General features: G+C 45.8%; 1 long non-coding RNA gene and 1 other non-coding gene across 22 annotated transcripts in view; both read right to left on the bottom strand.

Moving 5' to 3' along the window:
• Positions 1 to 17,390, bottom strand: part of LOC146796168 (uncharacterized) — a 94,712-nt gene that overhangs the window by 49,857 nt on the left and 27,465 nt on the right. For 16 of the 21 annotated variants that reach the window (XR_014969560.1, XR_014969561.1, XR_014969559.1 and 13 more), the window contains 2 exons: positions 15,067 to 15,178; positions 14,575 to 14,631 (listed from right to left, as the gene is read on the bottom strand). This is a non-coding gene — a long non-coding RNA (uncharacterized LOC146796168). The remainder of the gene's footprint in view (positions 1 to 14,574; positions 14,632 to 15,066; positions 15,179 to 17,390) is intronic. The other 5 variants (XR_014969553.1, XR_014969556.1, XR_014969558.1 and 2 more) reach the window with 2 other exon arrangements.
• On the bottom strand, positions 14,885 to 15,018 carry LOC146796172 (small nucleolar RNA SNORA9). Its single transcript, XR_014970296.1, has one exon. It is a non-coding gene; the product is annotated as a small nucleolar RNA SNORA9 (small nucleolar RNA).

The following is a 17,390-nucleotide window of genomic DNA, read 5'->3' as shown; positions in this document are numbered from 1 at the left end:
TTAAAAAGGCACCGCAATGGGAATGCCAAAGCAAGTTCGTGCACGCAATAGACTGGTAAGTCCATGCCGTGCAGAACCTAGGCGTGTATGCAGACAGGTGGCACACAATGCGCCCCCCTGCATGCTTCCCCATGGCCCTGAGGCACCAGGCGGGTCCTGGAGGCCCCCTTAGTTTCCTTACTGCCACAATTGAATGGCGGGCTCACCACCATGAAAACTATGGCAGTGAGGAAACTAATATGCTTGGCAGGCCAGCAGCTGTACCACCAGCATATTAAGGCCTCTGACCGTCGCACCACCAAAATCAGAATACGGCGGTCAGACCACCAGGGGGTGGGGGTTGTGGGGCATGGCAATGCCACCGCTGCACCAACCAGGGTATGGCAGTCCACAGATGGCCAATGTCTAAATCAGCCCATTAGGATTTCACCGAGAATCAAACGTCATGTCGTATCATGGCTAAGGACTTGGAATTAGAGGAAATATAGTCCAGAGCCCAATAAGAATGAGAAAAAAAGCAATCCATTCAGCAGAACTATTTAAACGACATGGGAGAAGGAAGTGAAAATTAGGGATTTAGCTATACTTTAGAATGTGGATTAAACTGTCTTCAACGCCCCACGAATACTTTCATTTTAATTTGAATGCATCACTTTCTATACTTAATGTAGAAACACACTGTAAGGATGCTGGTTTACAGACTATAAATAGTGGGGCGCAGACGTCCAGTGTATGTTTTCATATGCAATTGGCTTATACCCGATTTGCATATTGAAACGCACATACAAAAACCCTAATATATGGTACTCTCGGTACACAGGGCCTGCAAGTTACAAGTCCCTAGTGGACTGCAGCACTGATTTTGCCACTACTACAGTGGCAAAGTGAAAAAGTCCACATTAGAATAAACAGTTTGCCAGGTCTAAACCTTACTTTTTAATAGCTATTATAGGCCCAGGTGTGGTATTTAAAAAACTGAGCATTTGCTCTAAAGTTAAATGTCCTGGAAGGGAAAAATCTCCAAAGTTGTTTTTCAGTGGGGCAAGGCTGGCTCTTCCATAGAAAAGCACTGGGTGCCGTTACAACACTTTATAATGTCCAACTTCTGTTTGGAAATAGTTAGATGTAAGAAAGTGCATGGTTGCCCCCACTTTTTGCTAAACTGCTGATGTGCTTTGACTGAGTGTGCCCTGGGTTCCTGCCAAACAGGTACCCAGGGACTATGTTCTTTCCCTAAACTACATTGAAAACAAAACCCAATTGGTACTCTTTGGCCACAGGTCAGTCCCTTGTAAATAGTACCACAGTTAGCAAGGGCACTGTGGCCAGTGAAGGCCTCGAAGGGCTGCAGCACTTATTGTGCCACCCTTAAAAGCCCTGTACCGTTACACACTGCATTTGCAGGCTGCATGTTTTGGTGCAGACAAAGTGAAAAGTCGACATGGCGCACATCCCCGTGTGCCATGCCTACAAGCCACTGCCCTGGCATAGGTCAGCCACCCCTCTAGCTGGGTGCACTATACCAGTGGGGAGGGTACAGGTGCATGAGCCCTGAACCCCTACAGTGACCAAGTCAATTCTTAGACATTGTAAATGCAGTAAGGCCATTAAGATGATATGATTCTGGGAGTTTGTCATTACGAACGCCACAGTACCATAATGGCTTTACTGAAAATTGGGAAGTTTGGTATCAAACTTCTCAGCACATTCAATCCACACCGATGTGGGATTTAATGAAAAATGCACACAGAAGCCATCTTAGAGATGTCCCCAGAAAAACGACCTAACACTAGTGTCCAGGCTGAGTGACTGCTCGCCAGCTGCCACCACCAGACATGTTTCTGGATCCCTCCTTTAAATAACTTTTGTCGAGGAGATGTCTCAGTGTGATATCCAGGTATATCACCCTGATTAGCAAAGTAATCCAATAAGTAACGTGTAAAGTAACTTACAAAGTAACGGAAAAGTAATCTCAAAACAGTAACTTACCTGTCATTCAATAAACTGCATTTGAACCTGCATTTAATTGTAAAACACTACATAAGTATTTTGCAAAGCATTTATTTCAGTTACCTGCACCAGGCTTGGCTTGGTTCTGGAAATCACATAACTAAAATAATATTTGTATACGAACAAAATTGGTCTGAGCTCAGCCTTTGAGTGCGACATCATTTGCTAATTAAGTGTGTACAACAAATGCTTAACACTAGCCTCTGATAAAGCCTTACTGCTCGCCCACACTACCACAAATAGCCATCTACTTTTACCACTGCCTACCTTTAGGGTGCCACTGGACTCTGTGCACACTATACCCCATTAAGGTATAGTATATACACAGCTAGCTTCCTACACTAGACCCATGATCCAAGCACACGCATTAATAGGAATTTATAATCCAATCTCATGGTAAAGTCATATTTTAAAATTACTGTTTTGAAAACGCCACTTTTAGAACATTTACTAAAGTATACAAAAAAGTGATGGCTGGAATGCTTGAATGAATCTTCGCCACTGGTAATTACTCCGGGATTATCTCAGAGACTGCTACTAGAGGCTTTAGACAAGAGAACGTCCACTCCAACAGTCACCTGGCAGCCTGCTGGGAGGTATGAATTGCTTGCAGGAAAGAGAACAAAAGGTCCTTGGCTGCTGGGAGGAAGCGTGACCTCCTCCTGACAGGATGGCCTGGGGAGTTATGGAAACCAACCGTACAAGTAACAAGAAGGCAGCCCCCGTCACAGGCAGATGTAATTCACATAGGCCTTCCCCTGCCATTGTCCAAGGGCCGGAGTGGCACCAATCCTGGAGCAGGTTCCCCATTTGCCTACACACCTCATAGGGTTGTACCCAAAGCTCTGACCAAGGGAATAAAGATTCTACCATGTTGAATTTCGGTAGAGTAGGGCACTTTGGGATTGTTCAGAGCCAAACCCCCAGAAAATGTCAAAGTGGGCCAGGTTGCCCCTTGTGAAGCTTTTGTTTTTATTGATTAGGGAGTCACCTAAACCCACAAGCTAGTGACCGGCATAAAAAAGTGCCATCGCCGACTACCTTCCTCAGAACACTGTTGGACCTGTGGAAAACAGAAGGACTGGAACCCATAAGAATGAGCTTGCTCTTTTACCTGTGGGGAGTAATCCCAAGGATTAGACCTACTCCCATTTGAACCCAGGACAGAAGAGTTTCTCCAAGGGCTAGCCTCCTCTTAAGCTCAGGAACACAAATGTTGCAAGAAGTCTGTAACGAAGGACAGCGCAGCTGGCCAGGTACAACTGGATTCACCGTGGGCCCTGCTGCTGGCTTCAGGGAGATGGAGTCCTAGCTCACCAAGTGGTGTCCAAAAGGTCCTGGGCCCTTGGCTGGTATTAAATAGGACTCTCCCCCCCCCCCTCAAGACTGCTAAATGTGAATATGTAGAAACCTTTTCTCAACTTTTACCTAAAAGAACCAGAGACTACCACGGGAGGTACCACCATATTGTTGCATTGCCAGTTGTATTCAACACACTAGTTTGCCCAGCTGAAAGCAGCACAACTTCCAGAAAAAAGTCTTAGTCCCCTAGTGTGGAAGATTTCACCAGAACCAATGCAAAGCAACAAGTGCCATCATGAAACCTTCCGTCAGATCGGCACCAGCAGTCCGCTCACCAACGACAAAACTCCCCCAGAAAGAGAGACTAAATAAAGATGTGACTTTTTAACCAGGACTAAACTTGTCCCTGTAACCAACCAACACTCCACAGCGGTAAGCCATAAATTTGATTTTGACCCAGTCTAGCACAACCAGATACCTGTGGTTGGGCCATGAAGGCACTAGAAAACTTTGCAACTTCTAAAAATCATAGGACCTAGATCCCCAATACAATTCTTGTTGGGATATCTTAGTCCATTACAATTTAAACTATTTTTATTAATTGGAGTGGAATTAGTGTTTTTTTTACTTAACTGTCTTGGTATGGATAAATGTTTTATACTTGTTCCTTTGAGTTAAGCCTGAATATTCTATGCCACAGCTACCAAGGACTGAGAAAGGCTTTACATTAAAGTAACCTAACTGGAGCGGATATAGAAGAATGACAGTATTATTTTAGGTCTCACAACCTCCCCAACTAATAGAAATATGTTACTTACCAGTATGCATCTGTTCTTGGCATGTAGAGCTGCAGATCTACACACTGTGCATAGATCGCCATTTGGTGTTGGGCCCGGATGTGGCAGTTGTTCTCTTGGAAAGTCTTTGGAAGTCGCGAGGTATGCGACTCCTCCTTTGGATCATATTGCGCATGGGCTTCGGCTCCATCCTCAAATTGTTTTTCGACAGCGGGGAAATGATGGAGCTTTGTAAGAAACAGGAAAGATGCCCATGTGTGCTGTATCTAAATAAGATAAAACTGGAACAGATAAAAGGTAGCCGGGGAGGCGTGTGTAGATCTGCAGCTCTACATGCCAAGAACAGATGCATACTGGTAAGTAGCATATTCCGTTCGAGGCATATGAGCTGCAGATTACACACCGTGATAGATTGTGTAGCAGTACCCCCTCCTAGCGGCGACCACCAGTATCTGTTGCAGTAGTTTTGAAACAGTGTTTTGAGGACAGCCTGGTCCACACTAGCCTGTTGCTTAGTTTGCACATCTACACAATAGTGTTTAGTGAAAGTGTGCGGTGTAGACCATGTAGCTGCTTTGCAAAGATCATCTAAGGGGATGTTCCCTAAAAATGCCATGGAAGCCCCTATCTTATGTGTAGAGTGGGCTTTAGGGGGAACAGATAGCGTTTGTTTTGCTTTGTGGTAGCAAATCTGTATGCATTTAACAATCCACCTACCTATCCCAGATTTGGAGATGGGGTTGCCTTTGTGTGGTGGTGAGAAAGACATGAATAGTTGGTTGGTCTTGCGAAAAGGTTGTGTTCTCTCGATGTAGTAGAGTAAAGCTCTTTTGACGTCTAGGTCAGAGCTTTCCAAACTATGTGTCGCGACTCAGTACTGTGTCGCCTGCCATGTGTGGGTTTGGCGCGCGATGATGAAGTCTGCGGGCAGATTAATGCTCCAGTATTCTAATCTGCAAGTACGTCGCAAATCCTAAATGTGTAATTACATAAAAAACAGTATGGCTCTAGTGACGTGTCCCAATTACACACTATTTTCCGTGGTGTGGTTTTATTTGCATCTCGCAGACAATAGCATTCAATAAAAGCACTTGTGAATTCATTTTATTATGCTAATAAGCAGGACGGTCTGCGCATGTCCGTGACGCACTATGCGAAGGCAGGAGGGGAACATGTGCGCGCGGCCTCGTTCCCTTTGCCGCACGCGTTGAACATTGAATGCGCTGTCAGTCCACGGAGCCGCCTCTGCCTCCCAGGCGCTCGGTACTTTTAATAGGTGAGGCAGCCCGGAGACGAGGAGCACTGTCCGGAGGTAAAGTCTGTTCAGAAGTGTTTAAATGACATGCTAGCAGTGGGAAGGTAGTTTCACCAACTTCAGACTGCAGAGTGTGTGGTGCCAAAAGCTTGAAGCAACTCTGGTGGAACTTCGAGCTAATGCCAACTGGCATCCTTTAAAAATGCCCGTAGTTAAGCGTACGTGGGTATTCATCACACTCCAGCATTTTTATTTTATATGCATATATATGAAGACGAACAGAGTATAAAATGCGGTGTATTTTATTCAGTCCGTGACACACCAGATGGCAACACTGAACCATGTAACACGTTATTATACATTTTATGTCACGTTTCTTAAAGATAGTTATCTTGAAAATGTGCTTTTTAAATAGGGAAAAGTTTATTGAAAATCGTACGTGAAATACTGCACTATGTATGCCCTTTGGTTGCCTACATCAAAAAGAAGAGAACAAGGTTTAAGTTAAAGGTGTAGATTAGAATTTTAAAAAAATACAGCTTTGCGTTATGAGAGCTATTGTTTATGATGCTGTTTTCAAGGTGCAGATAATAATTTTGATTACAACAAACAAATGATGGACGGAATGCTGACAATGCAGACATTCTCCCCCAGTCAAGAGATCTGGGTTGAATCCATCGTTCTTTTGCCCACTACACCACCCCAGAACGATGGATTTAACCCAGATCTCTTGACTGGGGGAGAATGTCTGCATTGTCAGCATTCCGTCCATCATTTGTTTGTTGTAACGCTTTTCGCCCTAAGTGGGATGGGTATTCCCAGACGTGGGACCCGTGCTCACTACGCCACTGGAGTCAAGCTATCCTGGCTGATGACGGCTGATAGCCAGAAACCAGTCCTAGGATGCTTGATTCTGGTCCAGGGAAGACATGGCTTGGCAGTTCGGGCTGGACTGTTCCCATGAGGCACAGGGTCAAGACTGATTTGCATATGGCCATGTCTAAACTGGGGTGGTGTAGTGGGCAAAAGAACGATGGATTTAACCCAGATCTCTTGACTGGGGGAGAATGTCTGCATTGTCAGCATTCCGTCCATCATTTGTTTGTTGTAACGATAATAATTTTGAGGCTGTGTTTTAAACTTTCATGAATCGATTGTTAATAAAAAAAAAGTACAAAGGTTAGGGCCAGTAGAAATATACAAGTATGTGGTTGCAGTGTTGAGCAATGAGTTACGGTCCTACCTTCACTTTGTCCTTGTGTCCTAATCCGCCTGTACAAAGCCAACCCTTCACTCCCATTCCAGTTACTACTAGAAAAACTTGAAAGAAGATGCGTTTGACTGAATCACAAACGTACCATAAACATGCATTTCCAGCCTAAAACTCAAGCCATGGTTAGCCTTTTAAACTCCCAAAGCTCGTACATTTTTGGGCATTCTCAAACTCCAATTAAAAACTCTCTCACCCTGGAAATGATCAGAGACTTACGTCAGCCAAGAAATGAGGTAACTCCTTCCAGGATGGGAAGGGAAATTAACTATCTTCCAATTTGATTGGGGTACACGACAGGCCTTTCTCAACAGGAGATGAAATGTAACTCAGCACCCATACACCAACCTACTTTTACAGATGCTCATTTACTACTTTCTTTTTTAATTGGTCCATATATTTAAAATTGTGTACTGTAAAAGGTTGAATGATGGTGTGACTGAGTTCTCGGAGTAAACCTGCATACTAGTAAATGCTTTGTTTGTCAGTGCATGAGGGCCAATGTGTTGTGATATGATGGTGGATGTCAGATGGTGGTTATGAACATGTACCATTTCAGGTGTCTGATGCAGGATGGCAAGTGTTTTGGTGTATAATGGTGCATATGTGGGCATTTGATGCTGGGGTAGGGATGTATGTTGGTGGGTATATGAAATTAGCCATGTGTTTGTCCGATAAGTAGTGTGTAGGCATATACCGGTGACTATGCCGATGTGTAATGGTGGTTGGGCAGTCCTATATGATGATGTGTGGATGGTCGTTTTATGGGGAATGTGTTATCTTTTAATGGTGGGCTTGTCAACATATATGGCTGACTGCGAGGACATTTAAGAGATGTTGGAGGTGTTGGCATATAAAGTAGTTAATGTTTTACACTGTGTCAAATGTTATATTACTCTGATGCTGAGAAGACTGGGTGCCAGGCATGACAGTTAAGGATCAATTAGTATGGTGGGGTTGGGCCCATGAGGTAAAGGTAGCACATTTCCTCATTAATGTTACGCCTTGTTAATTTTTATGGCAAAGACACTGTTAATATATTGGTCAGCCTTAACACCCATTCAACTTTAGTGTTAAGGAGTTTAAAGGAGTTTTGTTGAGATGAGGTATGTGTGGATGTATGGTGGTGTGTGAAGTATGAGCGTTCTTTGTGTTGATACATGGTGTTCTTTGTGTGGCTGTATGAAGGGGGTGTTGGCACAACCTTACACCCAGTTTTGCCAGTCACTGTCTTTGTTAGAACAGATTCACAATTGCTTTACTAACCTTCCTGCTCTCTCAAATTTGCTTGAAAATGCACCATTTGCCCACTATTATTTCAAAATGTTCTCAGGGTGAGACCCCCCCCCCACCCCCCCTGGAACTCCCCCTTTGGAAGTGCTTTGTTTGCCCGCTGCGCTCGCGTTACCGTGTCGCAAGGTGAAGATTGTCGAAAAGGTGTGTCAATAACATGAAGTTTGGAAAGCTCTGGTCTCGGGTGTGTAGAGCTCTTTCTGCAATGGTTTGTGGCTGCGAGAAGAATACGGGCAGTTCCACAGATTGATTGAGGTGAAAGGGAGAAATGATTTTAGGAAGGAATTTTGGGTTAGTGCGGAGAACAACCATATTATGATGCATTTTCAGAAAAGGTTCTTGAATGAGGAGTGCTTGTATCTCACTGACCCTTCTGAGGGAAGTAATGGCTACAAGGAAAGCTGTTTTCCATGTTAAAAATTGAAGCTCACAATTATGTAGAGGTTCAAATGGAGGCCCCATTAGTCTGGTGAGAACGATGTTTAGGTTCCACACAGGCGAGGGTGGCACTCTGGGGGTAATTATTCTCTTAAGGCCTTCCATGAAGGCTTTTATGGCAGGTACTCTGAAGAGTGATAGATGCTGTCTATTTTGTAGATACGCTGCTATGGCAGCAAGGTGTAGTCTAATAGACGTGTAGGCTAGGTTGCATCTTTGTAGGTGTAGTAAGTAGCCCATGATGTGTTGGATAGACACATCTAAGGGATTGACATTATTGTTGTGACAAATCACGAAACGTTTCCATTTGGCTGCGTAGCAAGCACTAGTGGTAGGTCGTCTAGCTTCTTTAATGACGTTCATTTAGTCAGGGGGAAGATTATGGTAACCAAATTCTAGGATTTCAGGAGCCAGATCGCACAGTTGAGCTGAGCTGGGTCCGGGTGTCTGATCTCTCCATGGTTCTGGGTTAAGAGGCGTGGAGAGAGGTGTAACTTTTGGTGCGGAACTAAGGAGAGTTCCAGCAATGTGGTGTACAACGGTTGTCTGGCCCAAGTCGGAGCAACTAGGATGAGAGTTATGGAATGTTGCTGTAGTTTGCGCACCACTAATGGAATGAGTGGGAGAGGCGGAAAAGCATACGCAAATCTGCTTGACCAGTTCATCCATATCGCATTGCCTTTGGACAATGGGTGTGGATATCTGGCGGCGAAGCTTGGGCATTTGGCGTTTGAGGGTGGCGAAGAGGTCTATCTGTGTTTTCCCCCACATTTGAAAGAATGGGTGAAGAACTTGTGGATGAAGATCCCACTTGTGGATTTGTTGCGTTTGATGGCTCAACAGATCTGCAATGGTGTTTTGGACTCCTGGGACATGTTGGGCTAGGAGAAAAATGTTTTGAAGTATGGCCCACCTCCATATGGTCTGTGCTAGCTGAGAGAGCTACACAGTGTGTGCCGCCCTGATTTTGGATTTAGTACATTGCTGTCATGTTGTCTGTGCGGACTAAGACAGCCTTGCCTGAGACGTGTGTTTGAAAGGCTTTTAGGGCTAGAAATATGGCCAGTAACTCCAGATGTTTGATGTGGAGTAACTTTTGTTGAGGTGTCTACCTGCCCTGCATGGTGTGATGTAGTAGGTGAGCTCCCCAGCTGGAGAGCGATGCGTCCGCAGTTAGAACTATTTGAGGAACCGGCTCTAGGAACAGTCACCCTTTGGAAAGGTTTTTGGTGGTCCACCACTGCAGAGAGCGATGGGCACGACCGTCTACCAACACCAGATCTGATAATTGACCCTGAGCCTGGTTCCATTGGTGTGCTAAGCACTCGGAGAGGACGCATCTGGAATCTTGCATGAGGTACTAAGAATATGCAAGAGGTCATCATCCCTATAAGTTGCATAAACACTCGGGCTGGAAGAGAGTGTTGTGGTTGAAATTTGGCGCGAAGAGCCTGTATGCTTGCTATCCTGGCACGACTGGGGTAGGGTAACACTCTTGGTGTCTATGGTAGCAGCGAGGTATTGTTGTACGTCGGTTGGACGGATGCAGATGGGACTTGGCGTAGTTTACTGTGAAGCCCAGGTCCTGAAGTAGTTGGATAGTGGCGCGAGTGTGTTGTACACACTGGTCGTATGAGCTGGCTTTTATGAGCCAGTCGTCTAGGTATGGGAAGACGTGGATGTGTTGTCTTTTCAGGTGTGCTGCCACTACCGCTAGGCACTTGGTAAACACTCGTGGCGCTGTGGTGACTCCGAAGGGGAGTACTTTGAATTGGTAGTGGTGACCGTCCACTACGAATCTGAGAAACTTCCTGTGAGCGGTGGGAATGTGGAAATAGGCGTCCTTGAGGTCTATGGTGGTCAGGAAGTCGTCCTGGGAGAGCAGAGGAAGCACCTGCTGGAGTGTGACCATGTGAAAGTGGTTTGAGTGTATGTATTGGTTTAGGAATCTGAGGTCCAGAATAGGTCTTAGAGAGCCGTCCTTTTTTGGTATGAAAAAATATAGGGAGTAAACTCCCTTTTTAGGTCTCGCTTGATCCAGCGCTTGCGCTGATCTGGCCGAGACATTTTGTATACAGGCTTTTCAAAGTGCTGACGTGGTCTAAAGCTTCAGGGCACGTGAACGTGCACGCGCGCAGCGCCATGCGTCTTTCCTCCGTAGCACACGATCGTAATCGCGATCACTTTCACGGCCGCCGCGTTGCCAAAGCTTGTTAATGCCCATTTTGTTTGTTGCAGAATCTACTTTAGAATTTGCTTCAAACTACGCCGTTGTCATTCCCCCACCCCCTTGCAAAAAACCTCACAGCCTACGGCCACTTTTCCATCTACTTCATGTTCATTTTTTCTGCTATTCATATCACCCACCCCTCGTTTGCCGCTTCCCTACCTCGTCCTGCTCGTCGGTTACCCCTTGCACTGTCAATACCAGCGGTCCCCGGAACGCACGTCCCCCGAAGTGCCCCCCCCCCCAGTCCATTCAGCCGGTTCTGCGCACCCCGCGGGCCGCCCTCACCTCCACTAACGCCCCGACAGTCGCGAGAGGCGCCCCAGACGTCCTTCCTTCACGGCCTCCACACGGTCCGCGTCGCGCGCCACGATGCCGCAGCCCACACTGCTCCAGTGTGTGCCTCTAATGGGAAGCAGCTGGGCTGCGGCGTCTGCTCGGAAACGGACCGGGAGGCATTATTCCTTTGAAAATGAATGGAAAGGTGGTCTCAAATTATTTAACATTGCTTTCAAGGTGCTGTGACTTCTGGAGGGGCAAGTGACGGGCGAGGCAGATGGATTTATCCACAAGAAAGTCTGATATGTAAATTAACAGCGCTAAGCATTGTGGGACTTGTAGTTTTGTTTTCTGATTAATGTTATAAATCTCCACTTGCTTTAATATATTGCTTTTCTGCTAACTTGTATCTCGCCCAGTTACTCATTTACAACTGGAGTTACTCGATGACGCACAACAGAAGTAGACAAAGCCAACAAAAGAAAAAACAAGCATTTGCAATGCAATAGGTCTCCCATTTCCTCGAGTTTGAGCTATTAACATTGTAAATAACAATGCCTTTTATTTTTGTTTTTAAAACCTAAATAAAAGGCGGTGTCATTTACAATGCCAATAGCTTAAACTTGCGTAATTGCGAGACCTATTGCATTGCAAATTCTTGTTTTGTTGGTGGGTAGGAACTGGTTCAATTGCATTTTTTTGTAGGAGGGAGATCACCTCCTGCTTTAAAAGAGACATGTTCCTGTGACATTGGGCGCTGTTTGGGTGGAATGGTTGGGGGGTAGATGTTAGTTCTAGACAGTAGATTGATTGAATTATCTGTTGCACCCATCTGTCTGAGGTGATGGTAGCCCAGCAAGGAAGGAAATTGTGGAGTCTGCCCCCGACTGGAGTGGAATAGTCTGGGAGGAGTGGAGGGAAGTCACTGGATGGGGGTGGAGGCAGAGCGGGAGGTTAGAGTTTTGCCTCTGCCTTTGTTGTTGTTACCCCTGTAACTGCCTCTTTGGTAACCCCTAGTGAAGGTGGATTGGGTAGGGGCCTTATAAGAAGTGGAGGCGCTGTCGGAGTAGCCTCTGGTGTTGCTTCTAAAGGAGAACGGCGAAAGGAGCGCCTGGGAGCTTGCGACTGCAAGGCTCCCATAGATTTTGCCGTGTCTGTGTCCTTTTTCATTTTTTCGAGGGCTACATCGACATTAGGGCCAAACAGATGTTTCTCATCAAAGGGGTGGTTGAGGATGGAACTCTGAACCTCAGGTTTGAACCCTGAAATGCGTAGCCAGGCATGCCTACGCAGAAGGACGCTAGTATTTATTGCCCTGGAGGCGGTGTCAGCTGCAACGAGGGCACAACGGATGGAGGTATTAGTGATAGTTTTACCCTCCTGAATTAGTTCGTTGGCCCCATGTTTATATTTGTCAGGGAGGTGTTCCATTATTGACTCCAGCTCATCATAATGTGCCCCGTCATATCTGGCTAGTAGCGCTTGGGTGTTAGCAATGCGCCATATGTTGGCAGCTTGGGACGCTGTCCGCTTGCCAGAGGCGTCCACGAGTTTAGACTCCTTATCTGGCGGTGGAGCCTCACCTGATGCTTGGGAATTGGCACGTTTCCTGGCATTGGAGACTACCAGGGAGTCTTGTGGTGCGGGGCCTTTAATGTAGGGTGGATCTGTTGGGGCGGCCTTCTATTTCTTCTCAATGCGAGGGTTAATGACCCTGGCCCTAACCGGGTCTTTAAAGACCTCTGGTGCGTGCTTAATAACCCCCTTAAGCATGGGCAGAATTGAGGTGGACCTCCGTGCAGTGTCAAATGTATCTAAGAGGAAATCCTCCTCTACGGGGTCTGTGTGGAGATCAACCCCGTGGTAGTGGGCCGCCCTATGGAGTAGATGGTTAGTGTCCATTGTGCACTCTTGGAGGGGAGGGGGGGGGGAAGGTTCTGTAAGGGTAACGATCGTCCTGGGGGAAGTTAGGGACGCCTGGGATGTTGTCGTCCCATGGGTCTGTGGAGCCTGTAGGAGTAGGGTCCCCGGTTGGTTGTCCGCCCCTGCCCCTGTGTCATAGATAATGTCATCATCATCTTCATCTGGAGATGGTGTGGGAGAATGATGGGGTGGAGGAGGAGGTGAAGGAATTCTCAAAGGGGAGGTGGCAAAGTCTCTCCTTTTTGGTGGCGGAGCTGGTGCAGGCTTGTCCAGTGATCTTTATTTGGTACTAAGCGTCAAATGCCCAGTCTTTGGATCCTTAACGAGGGTTTTTTGGTAGGGATCGGGTCAAAACAGTTCCTCTGTAAGGGGCGGATCCTTTGGTGCCGATGGTGTCGGAGCCGTGGGTTTCTTAGGCATCGATTCGGCACTGGTTCTTGGTTTGGAACCGTGTGGTTTAGAAGTGTCTTGACTTCCTCGGTTCCAAGGTGGGTTTCGGCTTCGAGGTTTGGGAGTCGAGGCTTTTCGGCTTCGAAGAGGTTATCGGTGCCGATGCCAGTCTTCGACGCAGAGTACTTCGGTGTCAAGCTGGGCGCGGACGAGGAGAGGGACGTTTTCTTTTTCGGTGCCGATGAGATTTTCGGCACCGAGGATAGGCTGGCTCTAGCCCGAGCTGCCTGAAGGCTTGATGGGCTTCTTAACCGGGCCCGGAAGCGAGATATGGGAAGCAGTCTTTTGGTGCATACCAAGCCCGAAGGCGTGACTGACGCCTTTTTCAATGGCATGGAGGGGGGTGGTTTGGGGTCGGGGACATCTGTACTAGCGCCCCTCTGTGCCGGAGTGATGTCCTCGACGTCGGAGTCGTTTGCTTCGGAGGCGCGGACGAGGCCCTGTTTGGTGTGCTGTTGTTCCGGGACATAGACTCCTTCTTCGAAGAGGTCGTCGGGGATTGAAGTTGACGAGTGAGCCATTGTTCTCCTTGCTAGTCGGTCCCGGATAATCTTCTTCGATCGGAAGGAGGCGCAAGCTGGACAGTCCCTTGCCTCGTGTTCTGGAGAGAGGCAGAGGTTGCACACCTCATGAGATCGGTGTGGGGAAACTTCGACCCACATCGAGGACACTTTAAAATGGCGTCCTTTCCATCAGCCAGGACCGGAGCCCAGGTAGGCCCGAAGGTCTTCGTCGACGACTAGAATCGAAGACCTAGATTGTTGAGTCGTGTCGAGTGTGGAGAACGCGATCGAGACAATACCGTCGAAGGGGGGAGGATCGCGTGCCGAACAGGAAAACTGGAACGGTTCCGAACTGGAGCGCGAAGAACACATCAGAGCCCGATGGCGGAAAAAAACAATCTGAGGATGGAGCCGAAGCCCATGCGCAATATGATCCAAAGGAGGAGTCACATACCTTGTGACTTCCAAAGACTTTCCAAGAGAAAAACTACTGCAACATCCGGGCCCAACACCAGATTGCGATCTATGCACAGTGTGTAATCTGCAGCTCATATGCCTCGAACACATACTCTCTCACATACACATTCTAGTCTTAAATGAAAAGGCAATTTAGTTATGCAAAATATAGATTCCAAAGCTATCTGCAAACATGTCTTAGAAATCTATAGTATTCCTCTGAAAGGGCAGCCGGGGGCTTCAAACCATCTCAATCTTCATCTTACAAGCTCTGCAGGAATGTACATGCTACAAGTGAGGTCAGTCAGGCTGGAATGCCTGCACGTACAGCACACAAAGAAATGGGATATACAGACAAAAGCAACAATTACCTGGCTCAAACGCTAAGTAGAGACTGCTTCATCCAGGTAACTTCATGCAGGAGTCTGCTGAAGGAAAAAAAATACACGAGGCACTTGACAAAAAGCAGGCATCTGAGCCACAGGGCAAGTATTTAACACAGGATAGAGAACAATAATTCATTAAAAAGGGGGTGTTTGGTATGAATTACGGTTGAAGCATTCCTAGAGAAATAAGCCAGTTCAATCCATTCTTCTTTGTATGCATGAGAAATAAACATTCTATTCTTAAAGTAGCAAACAATTTAGATGTACAGAATATAAATCCTTCAGCTACCTGTAAACATGTCAGAGAATTCTATAGTCTCCCACTGAAAGGGCAGAAGGATACCTCAAACGATCTCAATGTTAATCTTGCAAACTCTGCAGGAATGCACTGGGCTATGGATGAGCCCAGCCAAGCTGGTAGGCCTGCAACTACTGCTCAAGCAGGAATAGGGTATTTAAGGAGAAATCACCAATTACCTGGCTACGACTAACGCTCAGTAGACACTTCTTGATCCCGGAAACTTTGTGGAGGTCTCTGCCGTGGTGAAGGACAGTACAGACATCAGAGCCTCTGAATACGACATGTAATCTAAATCCAGGAGAGAGAACAAGAACTTATTACATTTCCAATTAAAAAGACTCTTTAAGAAAAGCTCACCATTCTAATGGATGGTGATATTAGGAAGATATTACAATTGTCCTGTTTCAAATATGCTACAGTATCACCTTTATCTCCGTAATAGTCATTTTGTGACACGACTACAGCTCAGGTGATCAAAAATCTAAATTCTATCTTGCACACTATTTAATGTCAGAACTCAATATTCCCTCTACTTGCCAAAAGCAATAAATTTGATGATGCAGGGTAAGAACCCAGAACAATGTTCCAGGTGCTTTAAAGTTTATTTGCAAAAAGGTTCCCTTATACGGATAGATTCATTCTATTAACGATATTGGGGACAATAGTGGGATTAGTCATTACTGCAGATCAACTTCATGATCAATGCATTTCTAATAGATCTATTTGAATGAATTACCTTTAAATTCTTATTAGCAATCAGGTCCATGGAAAATACCACCGCGTCTGGTTTTGGAAAGAACACTGGGGGCTCAATGGTCTGGGTTATATGAAAAGTTGAAACTACCATAGGGAGAAATTTGAGGTTTGTTCTTAGTACCAATTTATCTGGGCAGATGTGGAAGAAAGATTCTTCTAGAGTGAGCGCCTGAAGTTCACTTATCAGTCTGAGAAACGTTATAGCAACTAAGAATGCTACCTTCCATATGAGGAACTGTTTTTCACATGAATGTAGTGGTTCAAAAGGAGGACCCATAAGCCTGGTGAAAACTATATTAAAATTTCAAGCTTTAATAACCGGAATCTAAAATACATCTGCTGTCTGTTTTACAAGTAAGCAGCAGGTGCTGCTATGTGTAACCTAAAAGAGGTGTAGGAAAGGCCTACCTGTTGTAAAAGGAGCAAATAGAGTCTTGCAACATATGGGAGAGTGATTTGTTCTGCTAAACAATAATGAACAAATCTCTTCCATTTAGCGGAGTGACATCTGTGTGAAAGGCGAGAGCGCCTGTTTTAGAATGGTCACACATTCTTGAGAAAGATTGAGATACCTGTATTCTAAGACTTCAGGAGCCACATCGCTAGATTTAGTTATTTGGGGTGTTTGACCCTCCTCTGGTCCAGAGTTAGTAGATGTGGCCAGAGAGGCAGCTTCTCATCAAGCAGAACTGATTGTTGTAGTAGAATTGTGAACCATGCATATCGATCCCATGTTGGGGCTAATACGCCTAGTGTGAGGGATGTTGGAGTGAGCTGAACCACGTAAAGAATGAGTGGAAGAGGAGGAAAAGCATAAGCAAATATCCCAGACCAGTTGATCCATAGGGCACTGCCTTTGGATTGTGGGTGAGGAAACCTGCAGGCGAAGCTTTGGCATCAGCTGTTCTGGTGTGGCAAAGGTGTCTCTCAGGGCTTCCAGACCGCTGGAAGTTTGGGTGGGCAGTATTGTATCGATTTCCTACTCGTATACCTGCCACTTCATTCTGGGCCTAAAGAGGTAAACAAGACTCTGAATAGCTTAGCATCCTAAAATATTTTGCAGCTAAAGAGTTTACTTGTGCTCCCTTTACCCTAAGAAATGTATTCAGCGCTCAAAGCAAAACACAATTAAGAGCATTCCTTATTAAACCTTTCAGGCCAGATTCAGAATGAACTGTTGCAATTTACCACCTGATCATCAAGGGACTACTGCAAACTATGTAGCGATGCAAGGGCCATACAAGGATAACCGATTTGCATGCCAGTTGGCAAGGTTATATAAAAGAACTCATCCAACAAGTACCAGATATACCACCAGATGAGAAATAACAGCCCACAAGTAGGGAGACACCATCAAAAAGGACAGCAGTAAGCCCAACTGGAAGGACCCTAACAAACACTTTGCCAATGGTCAAAGGTACTCAGACAAAGTTCTTTTAAAAACCAGATTCAGCTTCCTCGCTTGATAAAATAGAAAGCTTACAAATCACCAGCCATCCACTTTTCCAAAAAATGTATACATTAAAATGTAGGCATGTCTAGTAACTGACTACAAACCATTGTTAAAAGCTACATAAAACGTAACATTTAAACTCATCCACTCCACCAGATTGGATGTAGGTGAGGATGCAGGCTGTAAAACACTTGGATCTAAAGTTGCACAGCTCCAGGTCAGTGAAGCTTTTCCAGTCACATTGATCCTCTTCCCCCTCTACCCTCTATTCTTGCACTATAGCAGTTGGAT

Source organism: Triturus cristatus, chromosome 10 (genome assembly GCF_964204655.1).
Source record: "Triturus cristatus chromosome 10, aTriCri1.1, whole genome shotgun sequence".
Classification (NCBI taxonomy): Eukaryota; Metazoa; Chordata; class Amphibia; order Caudata; family Salamandridae; genus Triturus; species Triturus cristatus.
This window is presented reverse-complemented; position numbering and strand designations above follow the sequence as displayed.